The 24,773-nt window shown below is 41.4% G+C and overlaps 1 protein-coding gene across 3 annotated transcripts in view; it reads right to left on the bottom strand.

Annotated features, from left to right (window-relative positions):
• kank1a (KN motif and ankyrin repeat domains 1a) overlaps positions 1-24,773 on the bottom strand; it is a 212,569-nt gene that overhangs the window by 154,779 nt on the left and 33,017 nt on the right. For 2 of the 3 annotated variants that reach the window (XM_071352454.1, XM_071352457.1), the window contains exon 2: positions 11,818-11,876. The gene's annotated coding sequence lies outside the window, so the exon portion shown is untranslated. Of the gene's footprint in view, positions 1-11,817; positions 11,895-24,773 lie in introns of those variants that run through there. The other variant, XM_071352455.1, reaches the window with a different exon arrangement.

Genomic DNA, 24,773 nt, shown 5'->3' with positions numbered 1-24,773 from the left:
TATTACCACCGACCAGCTATATTACCACCGACCAGCTATATTACCACCGACCAGCTATATTACCACCGACCAGCTATAGTACCACCGACCAGCTATAGTACCACTGACCAGCTATAGTACCACTGACCAGCTATAGTACCACCGACCAGCTATATTACCACTGACCAGCTATATTACCACTGACCAGCTATATTACCACTGACCAGCTATATTACCACTGACCAGCTATATTACCACTGACCAGCTATATTACCACTGACCAGCTATATTACCACTGACTAGCTATATTACCACCAGCTATATTACCACTGACCAGCTATAGTACCACTGACCAGCTATATTACCACTGACCAGCTATATTACCACTGACCAGCTATATTACCACTGACCAGCTATATTACCACTGACCAGCTATATTACCACTGACCAGCTATATTACCACTGACCAGCTATATTACCACCGACCAGCTATATTACCACCGACCAGCTATATTACCACCGACCAGCTATATTACCACTGACTAGCTATATTACCACCAGCTATATTACCACTGACCAGCTATATTACCACTGACCAGCTATATTACCACTGACCAGCTATAGTACCACTGACCAGCTATATTACCACTGACCAGCTATATTACCACCAGCTATATTACCACTGACTAGCTATATTACCACTGACTAGCTATATTACCACCGACCAGCTATATTACCACCGACCAGCTATATTACCACCGACCAGCTATATTACCACCGACCAGCTATATTACCACCGACCAGCTATATTACCACCGACCAGCTATATTACCACCGACCAGCTATATTACCACCGACCAGCTATAGTACCACCGACCAGCTATAGTACCACCGACCAGCTATAGTACCACTGACCATCTATAGTACCACCGACCAGCTATATTACCACTGACCAGCTATATTACCACCAGCTATATTACCACCGACCAGCTATATTACCACTGACCAGCTATATTACCACTGACCAGCTATATTACCACTGACCAGCTATATTACCACTGACCAGCTATATTACCACTGACTAGCTATATTACCACCAGCTATAGTACCACTGACCAGCTATAGTACCACTGACCAGCTATATTACCACTGACCAGCTATATTACCACTGACCAGCTATATTACCACTGACCAGCTATATTACCACTGACCAGCTATATTACCACCGACCAGCTATATTACCACCGACCAGCTATATTACCACCGACCAGCTATATTACCACCGACCAGCTATATTACCACCGACCAGCTATATTACCACCGACCAGCTATAGTACCACCGACCAGCTATATTACCACCGACCAGCTATATTACCACCGACCAGCTATATTACCACCGACCAGCTATATTACCACCGACCAGCTATATTACCACCGACCAGCTATATTACCACCGACCAGCTATATTACCACCGACCAGCTATATTACCACCGACCAGCTATATTACCACCGACCAGCTATATTACCACCGACCAGCTATATTACCACCGACCAGCTATATTACCACCGACCAGCTATATTACCACCGACCAGCTATATTACCACCGACCAGCTATATTACCACCGACCAGCTATATTACCACCGACCAGCTATATTACCACCGACCAGCTATATTACCACCAGCTATATTACCACTGACCAGCTATATTACCACTGACCAGCTATATTACCACTGACCAGCTATATTACCACTGACCAGCTATAGTACCACTGACCAGCTATATTACCACTGACCAGCTATATTACCACTGACCAGCTATATTACCACTGACCAGCTATATTACCACTGACCAGCTATATTACCACTGACCAGCTATATTACCACTGACCAGCTATATTACCACTGACCAGCTATATTACCACTGACCAGCTATAGTACCACTGACCAGCTATAGTACCACTGACCAGCTATATTACCACCAGCTATATTACCACTGACCAGCTATATTACCACTGACCAGCTATATTACCACTGACCAGCTATATTACCACCGACCAGCTATATTACCACCGACCAGCTATATTACCACCGACCAGCTATATTACCACCAGCTATATTACCACTGACCAGCTATATTACCACTGACCAGCTATATTACCACTGACCAGCTATATTACCACTGACCAGCTATAGTACCACTGACCAGCTATAGTACCACTGACCAGCTATATTACCACTGACCAGCTATATTACCACTGACCAGCTATATTACCACTGACCAGCTATATTACCACTGACCAGCTATATTACCACTGACCAGCTATATTACCACTGACCAGCTATATTACCACTGACCAGCTATAGTACCACTGACCAGCTATAGTACCACTGACCAGCTATATTACCACCAGCTATATTACCACCAGCTATATTACCACCGACCAGCTATATTACCACCGACCAGCTATATTACCACCGACCAGCTATATTACCACCGACCAGCTATATTACCACCGACCAGCTATATTACCACCAGCTATATTACCACTGACCAGCTATATTACCACTGACCAGCTATATTACCACTGACCAGCTATATTACCACTGACCAGCTATAGTACCACTGACCAGCTATAGTACCACTGACCAGCTATAGTACCACTGACCAGCTATATTACCACTGACCAGCTATATTACCACTGACCAGCTATATTACCACTGACCAGCTATATTACCACTGACCAGCTATATTACCACTGACCAGCTATATTACCACTGACCAGCTATATTACCACTGACCAGCTATATTACCACTGACCAGCTATAGTACCACTGACCAGCTATAGTACCACTGACCAGCTATATTACCACCAGCTATATTACCACTGACCAGCTATATTACCACTGACCAGCTATATTACCACTGACCAGCTATATTACCACTGACCAGCTATATTACCACCGACCAGCTATATTACCACCGACCAGCTATATTACCACTGACCAGCTATATTACCACCGACCAGCTATATTACCACCAGCTATATTACCACTGACCAGCTATATTACCACTGACCAGCTATATTACCACTGACCAGCTATAGTACCACTGACCAGCTATAGTACCACTGACCAGCTATATTACCACTGACCAGCTATATTACCACTGACCAGCTATATTACCACTGACCAGCTATATTACCACTGACCAGCTATATTACCACTGACCAGCTATATTACCACTGACCAGCTATATTACCACTGACCAGCTATAGTACCACTGACCAGCTATAGTACCACTGACCAGCTATAGTACCACTGACCAGCTATATTACCACCAGCTATATTACCACTGACCAGCTATATTACCACTGACCAGCTATAGTACCACTGACCAACTATAGTACCACTGACCAGCTATATTACCACTGACCAGCTATATTACCACTGACCAGCTATATTACCACTGACCAGCTATAGTACCACTGACCAGCTATAGTACCACTGACCAGCTATATTACCACTGACCAGCTATATTACCACTGACCAGCTATATTACCACTGACCAGCTATATTACCACTGACCAGCTATATTACCACTGACCAGCTATATTAACGCTGACCAGCTATATTACCACCAGCTATATTACCACTGACCAGCTATATTACCACTGACCAGCTATATTACCACTGACCAGCTATATTACCACATACACACTCTGTCTTTACTTATACATAGACACACTGTATTTTAAGAACACCCTCTGTGTTCTGACAGGTAACTCTTTATCCACATTACAGCAGGGGGTGTAAAGCCATAACACACAACGTTTCTCCAGCAGAACACTATGATCAATAATGTCAAAAGACGCACTGAAGTCTAACGAAACATCAATTTCTCTCAGCCAATCATCAGTCATTTGTGTAAGTGCTGTGCTTGTTGATGTCCTTCCCTATAAGTGTGCTGATAGTCCGCTGTCAATTTGTTTACTGTAAAGCACATTTCTGCAGCATTAGTAAAGATGTGATCAATACATGTTGATGATTTCATTCCTGTGCTGTTTGTAACTACCCTGGTAGGCTGACTGATAACCTGAACCAGGTCGCAGGCACTGGTTAGAGTTTGAAGCTTTCTCTTGATGAAAGCCAGTCAATATTGGAATCACCCAAAAAATCTACGTTAAGGACAAAACCTCATTTTCACCTGCCCATCTGTCCGCAGGCGAGCTGATATAAGACAGGTAATATGCAGAAACTGGTGTTAGAGCTATATCTACAGACACCACCGTGTTGACACGTACAAAACATACTGTATATCTACAGACTGTATATCTAGTACTGTATATCTACTACTGTATATCTACAGACTGTATATCTAGTACTGTATATCTACAGACTGTATATCTACTACTGTATATCTACAGACTGTATATCTACAGACACCACCGTGTTGACACTTACAGAACATACTGTATATCTACAGACTGTATATCTAGTACTGTATATCTACATACTGTATATCTACAGACACCACCGTGTTGACACGTACAGAACATACTGTATATCTACAGACTGTATATCTAGTACTGTATATCTACAGACTGTATATCTACTACTGTATATCTACAGACACCACCGTGTTGACACGTACAGAACATACTGTATATCTACAGACTGTATATCTACAGACTGTATATCTACTACTGTATATCTACAGACTGTATATCTACTACTGTATACCTACTACTGTATATCTACAGACTGTATATCTACAGACTGTATATCTAGTACTGTATATCTAGTACTGTATATCTACAGACTGTATATCTAGTACTGTATATCTACAGACTGTATATCTACAGACTGTATATCTAGTACTGTATATCTACAGACTGTATATCTACAGACTGTATATCTAGTACTGTATATCTACAGACTGTATATCTAGTACTGTATATCTACAGACTGTATGTCTAGTACTGTATATCTACAGACTGTATATCTACAGACTGTATATCTAGTACTGTATATCTACAGACTGTATATCTACAGACTGTATATCTAGTACTGTATATCTACAGACTGTATATCTACAGACTGTATATCTAGTACTGTATATCTACAGACTGTATATCTACAGACTGTATATCTAGTACTGTATATCTACAGACTGTATATCTACAGACTGTATATCTAGTACTGTATATCTACAGACTGTATATCTACAGACTGTATATCTAGTACTGTATATCTACAGACTGTATATCTACAGACTGTATATCTAGTACTGTATATCTACAGACTGTATATCTACAACTGTATATATACAGACTGTATATCTAGTACTGTATATCTACAACTGTATATCTACAACTGTATATCTACAACTGTATATCTAGTACTGTATATCTACAGACTGTGTATCTAGTACTGTATATCTACAGACTGTATATCTACAGACTGTATATCTACAACTGTATATCTACAGACTGTATATCTAGTACTGTATATCTACAGACTGTATATCTAGTACTGTATATCTACAGACTGTATATCTACAGACTGTATATCTACAGACTGTATATCTACTACTGTATATCTACAGACTGTATATCGACAGACTGTATATCGACAGACTGTATATCGACAGACTGTATATCTACAGACTGTATATCTACTACTGTATATCTACAGACTGTATATCTAGTACTGTATATCTACAGACTGTATATCTAGTACTGTATATCTAGTACTGTATATCTACAGACTGTATATCTACTACTGTATATCTACAGACTGTATATCTAGTACTGTATATCTAGTACTGTATATCTACAGACTGTATATCTACCACTGTATATCTACAGACTGTATATCTAGTACTGTATATATACAGACTGTATATCTAGTACTGTAAATCTACAGACTGTATATCTAGTACTGTAAATCTACAGACTGTATATCTAGTACTGTATATCGACAGACTGTATATCTACAGACTGTATATCTACTACTGTATATCTACAGACTGTATATCTAGTACTGTATATCTAGTACTGTATATCTACAGACTGTATATCTACAGACTGTATATCTAGTACTGTATATATACAGACTGTATATCTAGTACTGTATATCTACAACTGTATATCTAGTACTGTATATCTACAGACTGTATATCTACTACTGTATATCTACTACTGTATATCTACAGACTGTATATCTACAGACTGTATATCTACTACTGTATATCTAGTACTGTATATCTAGTACTGTATATCTACAGACTGTATATCTACAGACTGTATATCTAGTACTGTATATCTAGTACTGTATATCTACAGACTGTATATCTAGTACTGTATATCTACAGACTGTATATCTACAGACTGTATATCTAGTACTGTATATCTACAGACTGTATATCTAGTACTGTATATCTACAGACTGTATATCTAGTACTGTATATCTACAGACTGTATATCTACAGACTGTATATCTACAGACTGTATATCTAGTAATGTATATCTACAGACTGTATATCTAGTACTGTATATCTACAGACTGTATATCTAGTACTGTATATCTACAGACTGTATATCTACAGACTGTATATCTACAGACTGTATATCTACAGACTGTATATCTAGTACTGTATATCTACAGACTGTATATCTAGTACTGTATATCTACAGACTGTATATCTAGTACTGTATATCTACAACTGTATATCTACAACTGTATATCTACAACTGTATATCTAGTACTGTATATCTACAGACTGTGTATCTAGTACTGTATATCTACAGACTGTATATCTACAGACTGTATATCTACAACTGTATATCTACAGACTGTATATCTAGTACTGTATATCTACAGACTGTATATCTAGTACTGTATATCTACAGACTGTATATCTACAGACTGTATATCTACAGACTGTATATCTACTACTGTATATCTACAGACTGTATATCGACAGACTGTATATCGACAGACTGTATATCGACAGACTGTATATCTACAGACTGTATATCTACTACTGTATATCTACAGACTGTATATCTAGTACTGTATATCTACAGACTGTATATCTAGTACTGTATATCTAGTACTGTATATCTACAGACTGTATATCTACTACTGTATATCTACAGACTGTATATCTAGTACTGTATATCTAGTACTGTATATCTACAGACTGTATATCTACCACTGTATATCTACAGACTGTATATCTAGTACTGTATATATACAGACTGTATATCTAGTACTGTAAATCTACAGACTGTATATCTAGTACTGTAAATCTACAGACTGTATATCTAGTACTGTATATCGACAGACTGTATATCTACAGACTGTATATCTACTACTGTATATCTACAGACTGTATATCTAGTACTGTATATCTAGTACTGTATATCTACAGACTGTATATCTACAGACTGTATATCTAGTACTGTATATATACAGACTGTATATCTAGTACTGTATATCTACAACTGTATATCTAGTACTGTATATCTACAGACTGTATATCTACTACTGTATATCTACTACTGTATATCTACAGACTGTATATCTACAGACTGTATATCTACTACTGTATATCTAGTACTGTATATCTAGTACTGTATATCTACAGACTGTATATCTACAGACTGTATATCTAGTACTGTATATCTAGTACTGTATATCTACAGACTGTATATCTAGTACTGTATATCTACAGACTGTATATCTACAGACTGTATATCTAGTACTGTATATCTACAGACTGTATATCTAGTACTGTATATCTACAGACTGTATATCTAGTACTGTATATCTACAGACTGTATATCTACAGACTGTATATCTACAGACTGTATATCTAGTAATGTATATCTACAGACTGTATATCTAGTACTGTATATCTACAGACTGTATATCTAGTACTGTATATCTACAGACTGTATATCTACAGACTGTATATCTACAGACTGTATATCTACAGACTGTATATCTAGTACTGTATATCTACAGACTGTATATCTAGTACTGTATATCTACAGACTGTATATCTACTACTGTATATATACAGACTGTATATCTAGTACTGTATATATACAGACTGTATATCTAGTACTGTATATCTACAACTGTATATCTACAACTGTATATCTACAGACTGTATATCTACAGACTGTATATCTACTACTGTATATCTAGTACTGTATATCTACAACTGTATATCTACAGACTGTATATCTACAGACTGTATATCTAGTACTGTATATCTACAGACTGTATATCTAGTACTGTATATCTACAGACTGTATATCTAGTACTGTATATCTACAGACTGTATATCTACAGACTGTATATCTACAGACTGTATATCTAGTACTGTATATCTAGTACTGTATATCTACAGACTGTATATCTAGTACTGTATATCTAGTACTGTATATCTACAGACTGTATATCTAGTACTGTATATCTAGTACTGTATATCTACAGACTGTATATCTACTACTGTATATCTAGTACTGTATATCTAGTACTGTATATCTACAGACTGTATATCTAGTACTGTATATCTAGTACTGTATATCTACAGACTGTATATCTACTACTGTATATCTACAGACTGTATATCTAGTACTGTATATCTACAGACTGTATATCTACTACTGTATATCTACAGACTGTATATCTACAGACTGTATATCTAGTACTGTATATCGACAGACTGTATATCTACAGACTGTATATCTACTACTGTATATCTACAGACTGTATATCTAGTACTGTATATCTAGTACTGTATATCTACAGACTGTATATCTAGTACTGTATATCTACAGACTGTATATCTACAGACTGTATATCTACAGACTGTATATCTAGTACTGTATATCTAGTACTGTATATCTACAGACTGTATATCTAGTACTGTATATCGACAGACTGTATATCTACAGACTGTATATCTACTACTGTATATCTACAGACTGTATATCTAGTACTGTATATCTAGTACTGTATATCTAGTACTGTATATCTACAGACTGTATATCTAGTACTGTATATCTACAGACTGTATATCTACAGACTGTATATCTAGTACTGTATATCTACAGACTGTATATCTAGTACTGTATATCTACAGACTGTATATCTAGTACTGTATATCTACAACTGTATATCTACAGACTGTATATCTAGTACTGTATATCTACAGACTGTATATCTACTACTGTATATCTACTACTGTATATCTAGTACTGTATATCTACAGACTGTATATCTAGTACTGTATATCTACAGACTGTATATCTACAGACTGTATATCTAGTACTGTATATCTACAGACTATATATCTAGTACTGTATATCTACAGACTGTATATCTAGTACTGTATATCTAGTACTGTATATCTACAGACTGTATATCTAGTACTGTATATCTACAGACTGTATATCTAGTACTGACTGACACCTCTCTGACAGATGTTCTGGGTCATGGTGTGTGTGGAGTGTGTTGTACATCTGGAGTGTGTGTGGTGTGCATGTGGAGTGTGTGTGTGGAGTACATATGGAGTGTGTGGTGTGTGTGTGTGCGGAGTACATATGGAGTGTGTGTGTGTGCGTGTGGAGTACATATGGAGTGTGTGGTGTGTGTGTGTGTGTGGAGTACATATGGAGTGTGTGGTGTGGTGTGTGTGCGTGTGGAGTACATATGGAGTGTGTGGTGTGTGTGTGTGGAGTACATATGGAGTGTGTGGTGTGTGTGTGTGGAGTACATATGGAGTGTGTGTGTGTGCGTGTGGAGTACATATGGAGTGTGTGGTGTGTGTGTGTGTGTGGAGTACATATGGAGTGTGTGGTGTGTGTGTGTGGAGTACATATGGAGTGTGTGGTGTGTGTGTGTGGAGTACATATGGAGTGTGTGTGTGTGCGTGTGGAGTACATATGGAGTGTGTGGTGTGTGTGTGTGTGTGGAGTACATATGGAGTGTGTGTGTGGTGTGTGTGTGGAGTACATATGGAGTGTGTGGTGTGTGGTGTGTGTGTGTGTGTGGAGTACATATGGAGTGTGTGGTGTGTGTGCGTGTGGAGTACATATGGAGTGTGTGTGTGGTGTGTGTGTGGAGTACATATGGAGTGTGTGGTGTGTGTGCGTGTGGAGTACATATGGAGTGTGTGGTGTGTGTGCGTGGAGTACATATGGAGTGTGTGGTGTGTGTGTGTGTGTGGAGTACATATGGAGTGTGTGGTGTGTGTGTGTGTGCGCGGAGTACATATGGAGTGTGTGTGGTGTGTTTGTGTGTGTGTGCGTGGAGTACATATGGAGTGTGTGGTGTGTGTGTGTGTGCGCGGAGTACATATGGAGTGTGTGGTGTGTGTGTGTGTGTGTGTGCGTGGAGTACATATGGAGTGTGTGTGGTGTGTGTGCGTGTGGAGTACATATGGAGTGTGTGGTGTGTGTGCGTGGAGTACATATGGAGTGTGTGGTGTGTGTGTGTGTGGAGTACATATGGAGTGTGTGGTGTGTGTGCGTGGAGTACATATGGAGTGTGTGGTGTGTGTGTGTGTGTGTGGAGTACATATGGAGTGTGTGGTGTGTGTGTGTGTGCGCGGAGTACATATGGAGTGTGTGGTGTGTGTGCGTGGAGTACATATGGAGTGTGTGGTGTGTGTGCGTGGAGTACATATGGAGTGTGTGTGGTGTGTGTGTGCGCGGAGTACATATGGAGTGTGTGGTGTGTGTGCGTGGAGTACATATGGAGTGTGTGGTGTGTGTGTGTGTGTGTGTGCGTGGAGTACATATGGAGTGTGTGTGGTGTGTGTGCGTGTGGAGTACATATGGAGTGTGTGGTGTGTGTGCGTGGAGTACATATGGAGTGTGTGGTGTGTGTGTGTGTGTGGAGTACATATGGAGTGTGTGGTGTGTGTGTGTGTGCGCGGAGTACATATGGAGTGTGTGTGGTGTGTTTGTGTGTGTGTGCGTGGAGTACATATGGAGTGTGTGGTGTGTGTGTGTGTGCGCGGAGTACATATGGAGTGTGTGGTGTGTGTGCGTGGAGTACATATGGAGTGTGTGGTGTGTGTGCGTGGAGTACATATGGAGTGTGTGTGGTGTGTGTGTGCGCGGAGTACATATGGAGTGTGTGGTGTGTGTTTGTGTGTGTGTGCGTGGAGTACATATGGAGTGTGTGGTGTGTGTTTGTGTGCGCGGAGTACATATGGAGTGTGTGGTGTGTGTTTGTGTGCGTGGAGTACATATGGAGTGTGTGGTGTGTGTGCGTGGAGTACATATGGAGTGTGTGGTGTGTGTGTGTGTGTGTGCGTGTGGAGTACATATGGAGTGTGTGGTGTGTGTGTGTGTGTGTGTGCGTGGAGTACATATGGAGTGTGTGGTGTGTGTGTGTGTGCGCGGAGTACATATGGAGTGTGTGTGGTGTGTGTGTGCGCGGAGTACATATGGAGTGTGTGGTGTGTGTGCGTGGAGTACATATGGAGTGTGTGGTGTGTGTGTGTGTGTGTGCGTGTGGAGTACATATGGAGTGTGTGGTGTGTGTGTGTGTGTGTGCGTGTGGAGTACATATGGAGTGTGTGGTGTGTGTTTGTGTGTGTGCGTGTGGAGTACATATGGAGTGTGTGTGTGTGTGTGTGTGGAGTACATATGGAGTGTGTGGTGTGTGTGTGTGTGTGTGCGTGTGGAGTACATATGGAGTGTGTGGTGTGTGTGTGTGTGTGTGCGTGTGGAGTACATATGGAGTGTGTGTGGTGTGTGTGTGTGTGCGCGGAGTACATATGGAGTGTGTGTGGTGTGTGTGTGTTACCTGGGATCAGCTCTAGAAGTTCAAGCAGAGGGAGGAGACCAGGAGGTTAGAGGTCAACGCTGCTGAAGACAAGAAAGAGCGGATGATGTAATTCTGTCATTGATTCACACAGTGAGGTCTGGGTCTTGATTAGTTATCAAGCCACACCGCCGATCCCCTTCACTGCCAGGTAGTGTTGGTGAGAGGTCCTACAGACAGGGGGAGGGACCTTGACAAAGCCACTCAGAAGAGGATGACCAATCACGTGGACGTGTAACTGGCTGCTTTCTCAGTATTGTATTGCATTGCATGACCATGTTTTTCTGGTATTGTGTAGGGTGTTAACTCACTGCTATACAACATAGAGAAAAACAGGCTAATTCAAGAGGGTGCTATGTCATTATATATTATATAGAATGAATCATTAGATTGTTCTCTACAATATTATAACCTTAATGTTAATTTGCTGTGACCGTTGCTAGTTTAGACTAGCTGCTGGCCCAACTCTCCCACCTCTCTAACCTCTAGGACACCTGGCTGCTGGCCCACCTCTAGGACACCTGGCCCACCTCTAGGACACCTGGCCCACCTCTCTAACCTCTAGGACACCTGGCCCACCTCTCTAACCTCTAGGACACCTGGCCCACCTCTCTAACCTCTAGGACACCTGGCCCACCTCTCTAACCTCTAGGACACCTGGCCCACCTCTCTAACCTCTAGGACACCTGGCCCACCTCTCTAACCTCTAGGACACCTGGCCCACCTCTCTAACCTCTAGGACACCTGGCCCACCTCTCTAACCTCTAGGACACCTGGCCCACCTCTCTAACCTCTAGGACACCTGGCCCACCTCTCTAACCTCTAGGACACCTTGGAGGGGACTATGTGTTTGCTATAGAGAGAAGCTAGCCATAACTCTGGAGGACAGGTGAATATGCAGAGACAAGCCAAGCAGCAGGAGGGAGGAAATGACCTATTGACACTCCCAACAAGGTAGGACTTGTAGGCTTCAGGACAAATGGTGTCCTATACCCTACATAGCACACTACTTTAGACCAGGGCCCATAGGGAATAGGGTGCCATTTGGGACACAAGCCAGGAGTAAGACATAGAAGGGAATATGACATGAGTTTCTGCAGAGACCTAAAAAAGGCCCCAGTGTAGGTAACTCCTTATTTACATAAAGGCTAAATGAAGACAGTTGGTCCACTACTTTGACTAAACAAAGCTTTTCCTGGCCATAGATCTGGGTCTGCTCATCCTGCCCCGGGCTCAAACTGGTCAAGTGACTTCCTCTCTCTGTGTCACTGGTGTGATACCTGGGATAGCCTTGTGAAGAGCTGTCCGAGGGACAACATGATCCAGGACCACCATGCTCTACACTGGGTTACCAGGGATCAGGACATGACAGGATGTTTGAGGACACAGGCACTCGTTGCCTACGTGACCCACCCCGCCTTGCCGTGTGTGGAAGCAGAAACCTGAGATGTCCAGGCTTTACCATGCATGTTCCCTGAGCCACAGGCTGTGCACCAGGCGGTATAGAGGTCTAGAGCCCAGACGCTCCAGGGACAGGGAGGGAAGGCAGTGAGAGGCAAGGAAATGGAGACCAGGGTTTCCAGCCTCCAGCCGGGCGGCCAGCTCTAGGAAGAGTCTTGGTGGTTCCAAACTTGATGATGGAGGCCACTGTGTTCTTAGGGACCTTCAATGCTGCAAATATATTTTGGCACCCTTCCCCAGATCTGTGCCTCAACACAATCCTGTCTACGGACAATTCCTTCGACCTCATGGCTTGGTTTTTTCTCTGATATGCACTGTCAACTGTGAGAATTTATATAGACAGGTGTGTGCCTTTCCAAATCATGTCCAATCAATTGAATTTACCACAGGTGGACTCCATTCAAGTTGTAGAAACATCTCAAGGATGATCAAAGGAAACAGGAGGCACTTGAGCTCAATTTACAGTCACATAGCAAAGGGTCTGAATACAAATGTAAATAAGATATTTATGTTTTGTATTTAGGATAATTTTGACAAAATTGTCATAATAGGTTATTGTGTGTAGATTGATGAGGAATTGTTTTTATTTGATCCATTATAGAATAAAGCTGTAAAGTAACAACATTTGGAAAAAGTCAAGGGCTCTGAATACTTTCTGAATGCAACGTATAAATATATAAATAATATGTACAGTACCAATCAAAAGTTTGGACACACCTACTCATTCAAGAGCTCTTCTTTATTTGTACTATTTTCTAGAATAACAGTGAAAACATCAAAACGATGAAATAATATGGAATCATGTATCACATCCGGCCGTGATTGGGAGTCCCATAGGGCGGCGCACAATTGGCCCAGGGTAGGCCGGGTATCCGGGTTTGGCCGGGGTAGGCCGTCATTGTAAATAAGAATTTGTTCTTAACTGACTTCCCTTCACCGTGACTTGCCTAGTTAAATAAAGGTTTAAAAAAAATTGGGAAATGTAGTAACCAAAAAGGTGTTCAACAAATCAAAATATTATTTTGTATTTGAGATTCGTCAAAGTAGCCACCCTTTGACTTGATGACAGCTTTGCACACTCTTGGCATTCTCTCAACCAGCTTCATAAGGTAGTCACCTGGAATGCATTTCAATTAACAGGTGTGCCTTGTTAAAAAAAATATATGTTGTGTTGTGACAAGGTAAGGGTGGTATACAGAAGATAGTCCTATTTGGTAAAAGACCAAGTCCATATTATGGTAAGAACACCTCAAATAAGCAAAGAGAAACGACAGTCCATCATTACTTTAAGACATGAAGGTGAGTCAATCCGGAAAATTTCAAGAACTTTGAAAGTTTCTTCAAGTGCAGTCGCAAAAAAACATCAAGTGCTATGATGAAACTGTCTCTCATGAGGACCGCCACAGGAAAGGAAGACCCAGAGTTACCTCTGCTGCAGAGGATAAGTTCATTAGTTACCAGCCTCAGAAATTGCATCCCAAATAAATGCTTCAGAGTTCTAGTAACACACATCTCAACATCAACTGTTCACGGCTGGGACTGCAAGTTTGTGTTCCATTTTTTGCGTGGATTCCGCGAGTGCTCGCTGGCTGTACTACAGACACCAGTCATCGTTGTGGGAAAAACTCATTATCTTTTCGTAAAACAACTGGTTGGAGTAAAGAGCCAACCTGGATACTAAGGAGATCCTGAGGGAAATTGACGATTACCAACAGCTTTACGCTATGGAGGAACAACATCATGGAAAGATCAGACTACCTTACAAAATAACTTTAACCTGACAAAAAAAATGAAAAACAGATTAATCTACAGACACGGACAATTTACTTTGAGGTAGAGGCTAGTGCTCTGACTGGAATCCATGCTGGAGAAGTTGTGTGAGGAGGTAGCAGGGCTGAGGTGGAGCTTGGAGTTCAGCCAGAGTGAAATTCTCATGCTCGGAGTGAACAAGGCACACACAGCCAAGGTTAAAAAAAAAACTCGATTCCAACATGGATTGTCTACTCGGGGAAAACAGGGTGATGAAGGAGTCGCTACTAGACATACAAAGTCGTAGCATGTGTGAAAATCTACTTATTTCTGGGATTCCTGAGGACGCATCCAATAATCCAGAGGGCGCGATCAGAGAATTCATGCAATCTGCCTTGAAACTTCCTCTAGGGACAGTATACAAGGTGGCTTTCCACCGAGTACAAAGACTTGGGCTGAGGTGTTCCGGAGCAGGGCTGAGGTGTTCCGGAGCAGGGCTGAGGTGTTCCGGAGCAGGGCTGAGGTGTTCCGGAGCAGGGCTGAGGTGTTCCGGAGCAGGGCTGAGGTGTTCCGGAGCAGGGCTGAGGTGTTCCGGAGCAGGGCTGAGGTGTTCCGGAGCAGGGCTGAGGTGTTCCGGAGCAGGGCTGAGGTGTTCCGGAGCAGGGCTGAGGTGTTCTGGAGCAGGGCTGAGGTGTTCTGGAACAGGGCTGAGGTGTTCTGGAACAGGGCTGAGGTGTTCCGGAGCAGGGCTAAGGTGTTCTGGAGCAGGACTGAGGTGTTCCGGAGCAGGGCAGAGTTAGAATAAATAACTATTTCATTGGTAATCTTTTATGGTTCATTTTGGTTATACAGTAGTAGTATCCATTCTAGACCTAGCCGTTATACAGTAGTAGTATCCATTCTAGACCTGGCAGTTATACAGTAGTAGTATCCATTCTAGACCTGGCAGTTATACTCTAGTAGTATCCATTCTACACCTGGCCCAACGTTAACAACATCAGTTGATGAATCCACCCCAGACCTCATTGTGACTCTGTAAATCTGGTTAATCCAGGCAGTGGAGAGTTAACAAGATGCTTAACATTTTGCCAGGCCTTTGATCTCCAAAATAAAACACTTCCTGGTTAAATGTATGTTTTTATTGCTTCATCAAGACTATCTCTGAAGTTGAACGCACTAGCACTTCCATATAAGGCTCCAGCTACTGTATACACACAGTCCAGCTACCGTATACACACCGTCCAGCTACCGTATACACACCCAGTCCAGCTACCGTATACACACAGAGTCCAGCTACCGTATACACACCCAGTCCAGCTACCGTATACACACCCAGTCCAGCTACCGTATACACACCCAGTCCAGCTACCGTATACACACCCAGTCCAGCTACCGTATACACACCCAGTCCAGCTACCGTATACACACCCAGTCCAGCTACCGTATACACACCCAGTCCAGCTACCGTATACACACCCAGTCCAGCTACCGTATACACACCCAGTCCAGCTACCGTATACACACCCAGTCCAGCTACCGTATAAACACCCAGTCCAGCTACCGTATAAACACCCAGTCCAGCTACCGTATAAACACCCAGTCCAGCTACTGTATAAACACCCAGTCCAGCTACTGTATAAACACAGTCCAGCTACTGTATAAACACAGTCCAGCTACTGTATAAACACAGTCCAGCTACTGTATACACACCCAGTCCAGCTACTGTTTATACACACACAGTCCAACTACTGTTTATACACACAGTCCAGCTACTGTATACACACACAGTCCAACTACTGTATACACACACAGTCCAACTACTGTTTATACACACACAGTCCAACTACTGTTTATACACACACAGTCCAACTACTGTTTATACACACAGTCCAGCTACTGTATACACACACAGTCCAACTACTGTATATACACACACAGTCCAGCTACTGTATACACACACAGTCCAGCTACTGTATACACACACAGTCCAACTACTGTTTATACACACACAGTCCAACTACTGTATACACACACAGTCCAACTACTGTATACACACACAGTCCAACTACTGTATACACACACAGTCCAACTACTGTATACACACACAGTCCAACTACTGTATACACACACAGTCCAACTACTGTATACACACACAGTCCAACTACTGTTTATACACACACAGTCCAACTACTGTATACACACACAATCCAACTACTGTATACACACAAGAGGTCGACCGATTAATCGGAATGGCCGATTAATTAGGGACGATTTCAAGTTTTCATAACAATCAGATTTATTTTTACACCTTTATTTAACTAGGCAAGTCAGTTAAGAACACATTCTTATTTTCAATGACGGCCTAGGAACGGTGGGTTAACTGCCTTGTTCAGGGGCAGAACGACAGATTTTTACCTTGTCAGCTCGGGGATTCAATCTAGCAACCTTTCAGTTAACTAGTCCAACGCTCTAACCACCTGCCTCTCATTGCACTCCACGTGGAGCCTGCCTGTTACGCGAATGCAGTAAGAAGCCAAGGTAAGTTGCTAGCTAGCATTAAACTTGTCTTATAAAAAACAAATCAATCAATCATAATCATTAGTTAACTACACATGGTTGATGATATTACTAGTTAATCTAGCGTGTCTTGCATATAATCGATGCGGTGCGCATTTGCGAAAAAGGACTGTCGTTGCTCCAATGTGTACCTAACCATAAACATCAATGCCTTTTTTTAAATCAATACACAAGTATATATTTTTAAACATGCATATTTAGTTAATATTGCCTGCTAACATGAATTTATTTTAACTAGGGAAAATGTGTCACTTCTCTTGCAACAGAGTCAGGGTATATGCAGCAGTTTGGGCCGCCTGGCTCGTTGCGAACTGTGTGAAGACTATTTCTTCCTAACAAAGACAGCCAACTTCGCCAAACGGGGGATGATTTAACAAATGCGCATTTGCGAAAAAAAAGCACAATCGTTGCACGACTGTACCTAACCATAAACATCAATGCATTTCTTAAAATCAATACACAGAAGTATATATTTTTAAACCTGCATATTTAGTTAAAAGAAATCCAGGTTAGCAGGCAATATTAACCAGGTCACTTCTCTTGCGTTCATTGCACGCAGAGTCAGGGTATATGCAACAGTTTGGGCTTGCTGCGAAATAATTTGCCAGAATTTTACGTAATTATGACATAACATTGAAGGTTGTACAATGTAACAGCAATATTTAGACTTAGGGATGCCACACGTTAGATAAAATACGGAGCGGTTCCGTATTTCACTGAAAGAATAAACGTTTTGTTTTCGAAATGATAGTTTCCGGATTCGACCAGATTAATGACCGAAGGCTCGAGGAACTTGAAGCTCTCAACCTGCTCCACTACAGCCCCGTCTTTGAGAATGGGGGCGTGCTCGGTCCTCCTTTTCCTGTGGTCCACAATCATCTCCTTTGTCTTGATCATGGTGAGGGAGAGGTTGTTATCCTGGCACCACACGGTCAGGACTCTGACCTCCTCCCTATAGGCTGTCTCATCGTTGATCAGGCCTACCACTGTCAAAACAACATCATGCTCCTCATTCATCACTCAACCAATAAAAGGTTGGGGCTTCACACATTGTTTACTGAGACATCGGATCAAATGGGGACAGGGTGGGGATGGTAGAGAATAACAGAGAATGGAGAAAGAGGAAGACTGAGAATGAACAGAGAGAGAGAGAGAGAGATGGTATCCTACACCAAATTATGAAATATACAACCACAAATTCCAATTGGCTATACTTAAACATCATCCTCAGATCTGGTATCTTTCCCAATATTTGGAATCAAGTACTGACAACACCAATCCACATAAGTGGAGACAAATTTGACCCCAATAACTACCGTGGGATATGCATCAACAGCAAACTTGGGAAAATCCTCTGTAGTATCATTAACAGCAGACTCCAACATTTCCTCAGTGAAAACAATGTCCTGAGCAAATGTCAAATTGGCTTTTTACCAAGTTACCGTACGACCCTTACTGACAAACAAACAAACAAAAATGAAGGCAAAGTCTTCTAATGCTTTGTTGATTTCAAAAAAGCTTTTGCCTCAATTTGGCACGAGCTTCTGCTATACAAATTGATGGAAAGAGGAAAAACATACAACATTATGAAATACATTTACACAAACAACAAGTGTGCGGTTAAAATTGGCAAAAACACACATTTCTTTCCACCGGGCCATGAGGTGAGACAGGGATGCAGCTTAAGCCTCACCCTCTTCAACATATAAACATATATCAACATAAAAAAAATATTTAAAAAAATCCAGATTAAGGGCAGAGAGAACCCTTGGTTTACTAAGGAACTTACTAATGAAACTAAATGCTATGTGGGCTAAAGCAAGAGGGACTGGTTTGGCAGATGATTGGATGGCTTTTAAACGTCTTCGAAATATGGGTGTGGCTATGATCCGTAAATTGAAAGCAGACCACTACCTGAAATCTACTTCACAAAATGTAAATAATCCATCCAAATGTTGGCAAGTAGTGAAAGGTTTGGAGTGCAGAAAAGATACACAGCTTCCTAAACAATTGTTGGTCGACACACAGATTGTAACTGAGAGAACCTCCATTCTGAAAGCCTTGAACCAGCATTTTTTAGATGCAGGCAGTTTATTTGAAAAGGTTAAAAGTATAATTGAGCCCCCTATGAATTTACCTGACACCCCTGTGACCTCCTTCACCAGGTTCTCCTTTCCATCCTTCTCTGTTTCCTTCTGTGTGTAAAGCCCTAAAAGAAATTGATCTAAAGAAATCCCCTGTCCCTGATGAACTAGACCCTCCTACACCTAGCCGCAGACATCATTGCTCCCCCTTAACATGTATTTTTAACCTCACGCTTGATGTTAAGGAAATCCCCAGGTTATGGAAATCTGCCTTTGTACTGCCTCTCTTGAAAGGTGGAGATCCTTCGCTACTTGACAACTATCGACCCATATCAACATCGTCTGTACTGTCAAAGGTACTGGAATCCTTAGTTAGTAGGCAGCTAATGGCCTACTTCCAAGAAAACAACATCTGAAATGGAATCAGGTTTTAGGTCTGGCCACAGCACTGTTTCAGCAACATTGAAGGTTTTAAATGACATTCACTGTGGTCTTGATAAGAAGTTACATTGTGTGTCTGTTTTTATTGATTTGTCGAAGGCTTTTGACACCGTGGACCATGCTGTGTTAGTGCAAAGGTTAAAATGTTGTGGAATTACTGGTCGTGCTCTAGATTGGTTTATAAATTACCTATCAAATCGTACACAATGTGTAATGGCGGATGGTTGTAAATCTGAGTCCATAGAGAGGTGCTCAGGTGTTCCGCAAGGTTCTATTTTGGGCCCACTGTTGTTCCTTTTGTATATCAACAACATTGAGGATCTTATTGAAACAGCGGATGTTCATTTTTATGCAGATGATACTGTTCTTTATTCAAGTGGTAGTAGTTTATCTTTAGCTTTTGAAAAAGCCCAAAGAGCATTTAACATCATACAACAGAATCTGTATGATTTAAAGCTGATTCTAAATTCCGGTAAAACAAAATGCATGGTATTTTCAAATGCCAGGCATGTTACAAATCATGTCATTGCTACATTGGCTGGACATACTATAGAGCAAGTTAAAGTGTACAAATATTTGGGTGTGTGGGTTGATGATAAGCTGAGCTTCACTGTGCATGTAGAGAACTTGATAAGGAAGCTCAAGCTGAAAATAGGATTTTATTACCGGCATAAGGCTTGTTTTTCTTTTGAGGCCAGGAAGGAGCTGGTACGATGTACATTACTGTCGGTTTTAGATTTTAGTGATGTTATATATATGCAGGCCTCAGCCACTACCCTGAGAGCACTTGATTCAGTGTATCATGCAGCCCTCGTGTTCATTACAAATCAGAAACGTCTAACACATCATTGTGATCTCTACAGCGCTGTTGGCTGGTCGTCATTGACCTTGCGTAGGCTTAAACACTGGTATACACTGAGTTATAAGGCCATATTGGGTAAAATGCCATTTTATCTCTGTTCTTTTTTAGTCAGGTTAGTAAATAAATATCAATTACGGTCCCATTGTCATTTGCTTCTAACAGTACCAACAAGAACAGGTCATGGTAGAAATAGTTTTAGTTTCTCAGCTCCGTGGTCCTGGAATTCTCTCCTGAACATTTTAAAATGTGATGATCTAGTTTCGTTGGTGGAGTTTAAACACCTGGTCGATGTATATATCATAGAAGAGTGTAATTGTTTTTAGGCCAGCTGTTTTTAGTCAAGATGTTTGTGTTTTTAATGTACAATGTTTTTGTTGTACTGTATGTGTGTTTACAGTTTTGTTTAATGTTGTGTTAGTGTATGTAAGTTATTTTGTCTGAAACGTTGTTCTCCCTGCTGCTATTGGACCAGGTCTCTCTTGGAAAATAAATATTATCTCAATGAGAAAAAAACTGTATAAATAAAGGTAAAATTTAAAAATTTAAAATAAACGTAAATATCAACGAATTGGCGAGGGCACTAGAAAAAGTCTGCAGCACCCAGTCTCACCCTACTAGAATCTGAAGTCAAATGTCTACTGTTTGCTGATGATGTGGTGCTTCTGTTCCCAACCAATGAGGGCCTACAGCAGCACGTAGATCTTCTGCACAGATTCTGTCAGAAAATCTCAGTAAGACTCAAGTAATGGTGTTCCAAAAAAGGTCCAGTTTTCAGGACCACAAATACAAATTCCATCTAGACACCGTTGCCCGAAAGCACACAAAAAACTATACACACCTCGGCCTAAACATCAGCACCACAGGTAACTTCCACAAAGCTGTGAATGATCTGACAGACAAGGCAAGAAGGGCCTTCTATGCCATCAAAAGGAATATAAAATTTGACATACCAATTAGGATCTGATTAAAAATACTTGAATCAGTTATAGAACCCATTGCACTTTATGTTTGTGAGGTCTGAGGTCCGCTCACCAACCAAGCACACAAAATGGGATAAACACCAAATTGAGACTCTGCATGCAGAATTCTGCAAAAATATCCTCCGTGTACAACGTAGAACACCAAATAATGCATGCAGAGCATAATTAGGCCTATACGCATCAGCACATAATGACACTCACCTGGACTCCATCCCTTCCTTGATTACCTGTCCTATTTATGTCACACCCTTAAATTCCTTCCCCGGGAGTTATTGTTTCAGTTTCATGTCTGTGTGCTGTTAGTGTTTCATGTTTGTATTATGTTCCATTTATTTGATTAAATATTCACTCCCTGTACTTGCTTCCCGACTCTCAGTGCACATCGTTACACTGGGGCTCCGCTCACGACCACAAACAGACCCCACAGAGCCCCAGCAACACAATTAGATCCAAACAAATCATGAGAAAGAAAAAGATAATTACTTGACACATTGGAAAGAATCAACCAAAAAACAAGAGTAAACTAGAATGCTATTTGGCCCTAAACAGAGAGTACACAGTGGCAGAATACCTGACCACCGTGGCAGAATACCTGACCACCGTGGCAGAATACCTGATCACCGTGGCTGAATACCTTCAGAAATACCTTCAGAAATATCTTTGATCACCATGGGACAGGAACCTTCTTGAAGAGGAGGACGCTGTTCTTTGATCACCATGGGACAGGGTCCTTCTTGAAGAGGAGGAGGAAGCTGTTCTTTGATCACCATGGGACAGGGTCCTTCTTGAAGAGGAGGAGGAAGCTGTTCTTTGATCACCATGGGACAGGGTCCTTCTTGAAGAGGAGGAGGAAGCTGTTCTTTGATCACCATGGGACAGGGTCCTTCTTGAAGAGGAGGAGGAAGCTGTTCTTTGATCACCATGGGACAGGGTCCTTCTTGAAGAGGAGGAGGAAGCTGTTCTTTGATCACCATGGGACAGGGTCCTTCTTGAAGAGGAGGAGGAAGCTGTTCTTTGATCACCATGGGACAGGGTCCTTCTTGAAGAGGAGGAAGAAGCTGTTCTTTGATCACCATGGGACAGGAACCTTATTGAAGAGGAGGAAGCTGTTCTTTGATCACCATGGGACAGGGTCCTTCTTGAAGAGGAGGAGGAAGCTGTTCTTTGATCACCATGGGACAGGGTCCTTCTTGAAGAGGAGGAGGAAGCTGTTCTTTGATCACCATGGGACAGGGTCCTTCTTGAAGAGGAGGAGGAAGCTGTTCTTTGATCACCATGGGACAGGGTCCTTCTTGAAGAGGAGGAGGAAGCTGTTCTTTGATCACCATGGGACAGGGTCCTTCTTGAAGAGGAGGAGGAAGCTGTTCTTTGATCACCATGGGACAGGGTCCTTCTTGAAGAGGAGGAAGAAGCTGTTCTTTGATCACCATGGGACAGGAACCTTATTGAAGAGGAGGAAGCTGTTCTTTGATCACCATGGGACAGGGTCCTTCTTGAAGAGGAGGAGGAAGCTGTTCTTTGATCACCATGGGACAGGGTCCTTCTTGAAGAGGAGGAGGAAGCTGTTCTTTGATCACCATGGGACAGGGTCCTTCTTGAAGAGGAGGAGGAAGCTGTTCTTTGATCACCATGGGACAGGAACCTTATTGAAGAGGAGGAGGAAGCTGTTCTTTGATCACCATGGGACAGGAACCTTCTTGAAGAGGAGGAGGAAGCTGTTCTTTGATCACCATGGGACAGGAACCTTATTGAAGAGGAGGAGGAAGCTGTTCTTTGATCACCATGGGACAGGGTCCTACTCAGCGTCAATGCTATTCTATTCATTTATTTTATTGCACCTTTATTTTGACAGGGAATCAATGCTGAGACCAAGGTCTGTTTATTTTGACAGGGAATCAATGCTGAGACCAAGGTCTGTTTATTTTGACAGGGAATCAATGCTGAGACCAAGGTGTCTTTATTTTGACAGGGAATCAATGCTGAGACCAAGGTCTGTTTATTTTGACAGGGAATCAATGCTGAGACAAAGGTCTGTTTATTTTGACAGGGAATCAATGCTGAGACCAAGGTCTGTTTTCCAGATGAGCCCTGTCTGGCACCACATTACACATCAAAATACAATAAACACATAAAAAATACATGTTATTATACACAACATTACATGAAAACAACACACATTCATAAATAAGACTACTCTACCACTACATATCTACAATACAACACATTATTACACCACTACTCTACCACTACATATCTACAATACAACACATTATTACACCACTACTCTACCACTACATATATACAATACAACACATTATTACACCACTACTCTACCACTACATATCTACAATACAACACATTATTACACCACTACATATCTACAATACAACACATTTTTACACCACTACATATCTACAATACATTATTACACCACTACTCTACCACTACATATCTACAATACAACACATTATTACACCACTACATATCTACAATACAACACATTATTACACCACTACTCTACCACTACATATCTACAATACAACACATTATTACACCACTACTCTACCACTACATATCTACAATACAACACATTATTACACCACTACTCTACCACTACATATCTACAATACAACACATTATTACACCACTACATATCTACAATACAACACATTATTACACCACTACTCTATCACTACATATCTACAATACATTATTACACAACTACATATCTACAATACAACACATTATTACACCACTACTCTACCACTACATATCTACAATACA

The sequence above is a fragment of the Salvelinus alpinus genome, chromosome 19 (genome assembly GCF_045679555.1).
Source record: "Salvelinus alpinus chromosome 19, SLU_Salpinus.1, whole genome shotgun sequence".
NCBI classification, from domain to species: domain Eukaryota; kingdom Metazoa; phylum Chordata; class Actinopteri; order Salmoniformes; family Salmonidae; genus Salvelinus; species Salvelinus alpinus.
This window is presented reverse-complemented; position numbering and strand designations above follow the sequence as displayed.